The following is a 7,136-nucleotide window of genomic DNA, read 5'->3' as shown; positions in this document are numbered from 1 at the left end:
GCCAAAGTGTTCACCTGAACCCTCAACCTTAACAGGTCCTTGACTCCAACTTTTGTTGCCCTAGCCCTGTGAACCAATCAGAAGCACTCCTCTCAGCCATCTTTTGCAAACTTTCAAGTTCCAACAGGGAGATGTTCCCTCTTCCTGTACACCCTTTCCTCACATTTCTCTATTTCTGTGTTCTTCTGGATTGGGGGCTGTAATTATTCATTACCTCATCAGCAATCTGGTATGTTCAAGCAAATGTTTTGGGGGTTCCCCCCACCTTTTCTAGTTGTCTGAGATAAGTCTAAATTGCCTTATCTTCCATTTCCTAAAGCCACTGATACGCTTTCTGGGCTTTGATCTCCTCAGTTATAAAATGAGGAGAACAATTACATCTCTATCTTATAAATGAAAGAATTAAATAAAGTTATATAGGTAAAGTGCTTAGCAAAGTACTTACATGTAATAAGAACTCAGTAAATGCTAGCAATACTACTACTAATCAAATAAGCATAATATTATCCTGATGAATATATTTAGGAAATGTGTTTCTTTTTAGCAGTGATCAGTCCAAAACCAAACTATTAAGGCAAACAGAACTTTAAAGAAATGCTTTGTACTGACCAAACCAGATAAAAACCCAAGTCCCCAACATGCTCCCCAGATGTCTGGCAGCGTTCAATTCAAAGTCTTACGCCAATAATTCTATATAGTTTGCCAATCAATGATTTTACCGTAGACCAGAGGGAGAATTTATCCAAATCATAAACACTCACAGGTTCAAACGATATTTAGTGATCAAAAACACATACCCAAAAGGAAAATTGCTGAGCATAAAAATTCCATCTGGGTTAAGCTGTCTCTTTTCCTTTGTGACCTTTTTTTTAACATAGTTTAGTAAGTTTCTGCTAATCATATCAGAATCTCCATTTAAAAAAATTTTTTTCCTGTACTTCAGTCAGGTGTATCCATTAGGATTATTTTAGTTGTGTGTAACAGAGAAACCTAATACTGCTCAGGACTGGAAGCACAGCTCCATAAAGTTATCCAAGGCTCAGGATCCTTCCAGTTTACAATTCTGCCATCTTAGGATGTGATTCTAATCCTCAAGGTCCGTATGGCTGCTAGAGCTCCAACATCACATGTATATTCCAGGCAGTTGGATTTAGGGGTGAGCACAGGGGCTAGAGGGAGAGAACTCCCTCCTCTTAGAAGGACTTCTTGGAGGATCCACACAATACTTCTGTTTACCTTTTATTGGCTGGAACATAGTCACATCATCACACCTAGACACAGAAGACTGGGAAATGTAGTTCTTTACCTATGCATAAGTGTGTTCATTCACTGAAGAGAAAGGGGTGAGTCAGCATTAGGAGTTAACAGTCTGTGCCTCAAAATGGACTAAGAAAGGGAATTGTGATGAATTTCCTGAAAGACTAAATTAATTGGTTGTGAAAAGGTAATATTTTCCAGGTTACTTTAATCCCTGGTGCAACCAAGAGCTGGGTGTGGGCATCATGAGGAAAGGAATCAACTATTGAGAACTTGGGTTAGAGAAAAAAAATATTTGAAAAAAAAGACTAAAAATTTATAGGCAAAAAGAAAGGGGTAAAGAGTGAATTTCTGGACATTTTGATATAACTTAGAAAACCTGTAAATTAAATGTCAAGGTGGAATATTTTTGTACTATACCATTGGATGTGCAGGAATTTAAATCAGAACACCCCTAAAAGTGTGTCTGTCACTTTCATGATGAATACTTTCAGAAAAGGTCCTTAAACACTTTATTCTACCTCTTAATTAAAACATGGCAATTTGATTTCTCACTCATGAAGTGTTTTCTCCAGGCCATGTCCAAAACAGCCCCTTGGCTGGCTGGGTTTGTGAGGAATTATGCACAGCACCTGCTTCTGCTGAATTACATGGGACTCCAGCAGATTTTACCCAGTGATGTCAAAGGAAAATACAAGTTATTTTTCAAAGTAGGTTAGCATCAATATTTCCAAAGAACTACTTGGTTTGGGGACCATCTATTCACTTAAACTGTTTTCTGGGAATTCCTATTTTTGGTAAGCTCTCCTCCTGAGCGTCCAATTGTAATACATATTTATTCTGTTAATTTTCCAGTGACTGTTGTAAAATACATTAGTGTTGATCATTGGATCTAAATTCTAAGTGCTGTCATGTTTTAAAATACAGATCTACATTGTACAATGCCCCTTGCCTTCTTTTTCCTTCAAGGCATTCTTACCTCTGGCCTGGGCTTTAAAATATAATAGCTTATTATAATCTGTCTTTGATGCTGGAAACCAAAGTTAAGAAAAACCATTTAATTCAACAACAGCAAAAAATTCTTGGAGGAAAATTTGTACTTCTGTCTTAGTCTGTTTAGAAGCAAATGAAAGTTTAGCTTTAAGGAAGGAAGAGAGATAGGTCAAACTGTTCCTTTTGCCTGCTTGCCAGATGATGCTAACACGTCATTGTCTTTTCTCACTCAGGCATAAATGCCTGAAAACTCCTTTTTCTTCTGCTTACCATTGCCTTAACCGGTAATACTCTTCTCAGACAGCAAGATACCTGAATGTCTAAACATTTATCTATACTAATACAGGCTCATTTCATGTGAAAGCCTGCCAGGCAGGAACTAGGCTGTCAGCTTCATCCCATCAAAAAGACTTTCAGTCCCCAGGACTGATGGCAGGTTCCAATTGTTAAGTCATTCTTGCTTGAACTGAATTTTAAAGTCAGGCTCCGACTGTTAAAGAATGGAGCTCAAAGAGGGTATTTAGCCAGAAATGTTGCAATTCTAAATATAATTCTCCTGGCTATGGATTTTGTTCTTGTCGTCATTATTTTTTAAATTTGGGTACTGAGCGAAACTCCAGGGCAACAAATAATGTGTAAGGGCAACCAATACTGCATAATAGTTCTTGTTTTGGTACATTTGCTTTGTAGTGATTTATTAAGGGAGACTGAAAAAGCCTGATTAAAATGCATAAACAGCGCTGAACAGTAAACAACCATGTCTAAGGATGAAAAAATGGGACCCACATGCTGTGCATGGAAATTGCCCTTAACAACATGGCCTATTGTTGAACAGATAGGAAGCCAAAGGTTGCTTGTAATCAAATTTGAAGTTTCCCATCACTTATAAAAGCAACACTTCCTTGTGCAAACATTTCAATTTGTTGTAGTTAAAAACTGCTTCCTGACTTAATCCTTATAGAAACCAGGAGTTCTTTTGACTGTTAGGTAGATAGAAAAATGTAGACAGAGAGCCCACTAGACTCGAAAAGACTAAGTGAAACCAAGTTTTTGTGTTGAGGGAGAAATAAAAACTGAAGACTCAACAGGAACAAATTAAATCAGCAATAGAACTCAAGATAATTTTTTTGGTATTTCTTTTAACCAAGGAAAAAAGAATTTGATGAGTTGGCTAGGTGCTCAAATCTCTTCTATTTTCTCATTTAAAAATAAGACAAATTTTAAAGGAAAAAAAAAATTTTTTTTAAACTGTCTCACTATAGCCTGAATCGAGCATGTGGAAAAAGACTCGAAGAGAAAAGATCATTAATAATATGACAAGACTTATCTGATGGGCTGAATTACATACGTACAAATACTTATTACATAATAATAATTCCTAAAATTTATGATTTGAAGAATATTCATTGCTAATTGAAGAGACAAAAAAATTAACTGCTAAACTTTTAAGCCATATTTATTCTTCCACTGTATGGATATAGTAGAGAAGAAAGAATAATAAGTTCAGGAAATTTAAATAATTTCTTTAAATTATAATACAAATTTAATAATATTTGTATTATGATCTGTAGTATCTTAGTTAACATGAAGAGCGTTTTTAAACGTTTTAATACCTTTTCCAAAGACATATAAAGAATGAACAAAAAAGTCGTCACCTTCCAGTCTCCAATATCCTTGTAGCACAATTAAAAAAACAATTCTCAAATCTCTTATTGTTAAGCAGTCAGGTCTTTTTCATTTTCCAGTACTAACATTGTAATGAACATCCTTATACGATAATCTTTGTATACATTTCTAATTATTTCTTTGGCACAAATTCCCTCACATATAATTTAGAAATTGTGGAGCTCAAAAATTTCACTTACTGAAAAATGGCCTTCCAGAAAAGTCTTACCAGTTTTCATCCTACCAGTAGTACATAAGACTATATCAAAACCATTTAGTGCTATTTCTTCTTAATCTTTACCAAATTAATAAGTGAAAATGGCATCTTTTAATGGCATCTTAATACAGTGCTAAGAAATCTTGTGTCCAATAATTGTTAATGAGTTTTAGTTATAATTATGGGTATTGATATGTTTTATCTCTTGTTACAGATATAAAGGTGGTCAATACAAAAACTCAAATTAAGGTAGCATTACCGTTGCTCTGAAGATACATGCTTAATTGTAAAATAAAATTAATGCTTCTATAAAGAACCTGAAATCACAAATTTATGGAGGGAAGATGTTCTTGGAAAGTAACCTATCCATGCCTCTCCCATTCCCTGTAACCATCACAAGCACTTCCCTTTACTTGGGAACAGAGCAGTGAGTCCAGAGAGGTCCAGGAATATTTGTTATCCCAGGAACTGGCCTGTGGACCCCTTAGATGTGTAGGGGAACATTGCAGCCTGTGATCCACAGAGCTGCCAGCTACAGGGAGAGAAATGCTGGTCTGGGCCAAGTGTGACCTCAGAGGCCAGGATCAACAACAGAAGGGGCATTGAAGGGGCTCTTACCCCACTTCAAAAACCAGAAAGTAGGCTTTTCAGTACATTAAAGAGAGACTGGGTACTTTTTACTAAAATCATAATTCCTCATTCGACGATAATTGCAGTCATCCTGCTAAGCTAACTCCCTGCCTCTAAACTCTTGCCTCACCAAACCATTATTACATTGCTATAGATTTCTTATCCGGAAACACAGGATGGATTATGCTCTTCTCAATTTAGAGTAAATACTTAGGCTTCCTACACTGCCACACTCTTGCCATGAAAGAAAAATCTTAACTGTTAGCATAAGTTTGAGAGCCTTCTTCATTCAGCCCTACCCTACGTTTTTCAGCATCAACTCCATCTCATTTCTCTGTACATTCTGCGCTATAGACACTGGTCCGTTCGCCACTTCTCAAACATGCGCTATGACTATCCATTCCTCCAAGCTTTTGCTCATATTTACTCTTCCCTTAGCCTGGAATACCCTTCCTCCCTTCTCTGTTCACAAAATCCTATACAGATTCTTTCTATCAAAGTTAAGCATTCCTTCCTCTGAAGTCTTAATGCACTCTGTTTGGCACTTGTTTCCTTCTGCCTTGTAATATTGATGGTTATTCACACCCCTGCTTTCCCCCTTAGATTATAAGCTTAGGAGAAACGGTCATCGTATTTTACTCATGTTTGATTTCCCCAAAGCCTGCCTTGCACAATAAATACTTCATAAAAAGGAAGTGCCTGCTCAGTAATTGTTTCGTGAATTGAATTGGATCTTTTAATTACCAGTTTTAGTTGCTTTCTATATAAATATGACAAGTTTATGAGAAAAAGACACTCCCCATTAGTTCCAAAGTAGAGTTGCCAGGTAAAATGAGAACACTCAGTTAAATTTGAATTTGAATTTACAATTCACATTTAACTGAAGGTCCTATATTTTTATTCCCTACATCTGGCATCCCCAATCCAAAGACATGCCAGTTTCACCACTGTCAGGGTTAACTTCTGGGCAATAGGGAATTAGTGTGGGCATAAATCTGTTTGTATCCAACTCTACTGTAGCAAAATGTATATAGCCACCATGAATCCCCTTCATGTAAGGGGAAGGTAATGTTTTGGGAGAAAAAAGAGCAGAAGAACAAAGGTAGTCATTTATAATTTGATCCTTATCGTCTCACAATGATCGTGGCTATTTGAGGAACCCAGGGGAATAATTTCATGTATTAATATAAATTCTTCAAATAGCTAGTTGTTCTGATCAACAAGATAGCCAAGGTAAACATTTGAGGTCTTTGAGACATTCTGCTTTCTTATCCTCTCCCAGGACATTTCTTCATGCTGCCCTTGGTCTCTTTCATTGTCTCTGTAGCATCCCAACCACAATGGGGTCATTGTATGGGCACTGCTTGTGCCAACCTTTCATGCTCGGTCCTGAGGGGCCATGTTTACCTCAAGTTATTTGATAACATCCTCTCACCTTATCCCTCTCCCACACTTTTCACCCCACCTCTTCTCTTTTCTAGTTTCCTAGGCAACAGTTCGTTAGTCTAATAATAAACCAATGCTTGCCATTGTACAATGAGATCAATAGAACCGTCAGGATTCTCCTTTGCTCCCAGATAACATCTGCAGTTTAACACTAACCTTCTGGGGACAATTTCTGGCTCTCCTTAAATTCTCTGATCAAAGAGGGTTGGAATTTCCTGTAGGGGTGGGCGATGTCCTCTGTGAGGAAATTATTTTTTGGAGAGAGAAACCTTGCAGTATCCTTCAAATCAAATTATGTGAGCAGCTGTCTGCTGATGAGTTAAGCAGAATTTCTTATTTGCCGAAGTGTAACTCGTATGTTCAGACCGCACCATTCCAACTACAAAGTAATTTCCTATTTATGCACATCACACCTAAGTTGAGCTCCCAGTTGCCCATAAGGAACTTATTCCTCCTCAGAAGTGTGCTGTCATCACCATCCTATAGGTCATCAGAGAAGAAACCCTTATGATCTTCAAGCCTGGCCACTGTCCAATCTCTGTTCCTCTACTTCTGCAGAAGAAAGCTCCCAGGAGCCCATGGCTTCACCGGAAAAACACTCCTACAGAACCCCAGACACATTTAAAGTAATACAAATTGTTTAATTGCAGAGAATAAGTTTCTGGCCGTGCAATACACTGAAAAGTAACTGTCATCAGGATAAAAGCCAGTGACTTTGGCCGCTTTAGCAACTGCAATCTAGTCAATCACACAAACTATTAAAAGATATGTGAAGGACCCTGTAGGGAAATTGTGACTGCTGAATTAAGCAGAACAAAGGCCACACTCAGATTTTCAGCGTGACTTCTGTTGCAAGAGTGAACAGCCTTCTACCTGTCAGCATATTTTTCCACACTTTAAAGCTGTGAAGGCCAAGATGTAAGTCGTG

Source organism: Stenella coeruleoalba (assembly GCF_951394435.1).
Source record: "Stenella coeruleoalba genome assembly, chromosome: 11".
Classification (NCBI taxonomy): domain Eukaryota; kingdom Metazoa; phylum Chordata; class Mammalia; order Artiodactyla; family Delphinidae; genus Stenella; species Stenella coeruleoalba.
The sequence above is the reverse complement of the archived record's forward strand: the minus strand, read 5'-3'. Positions refer to the sequence as shown.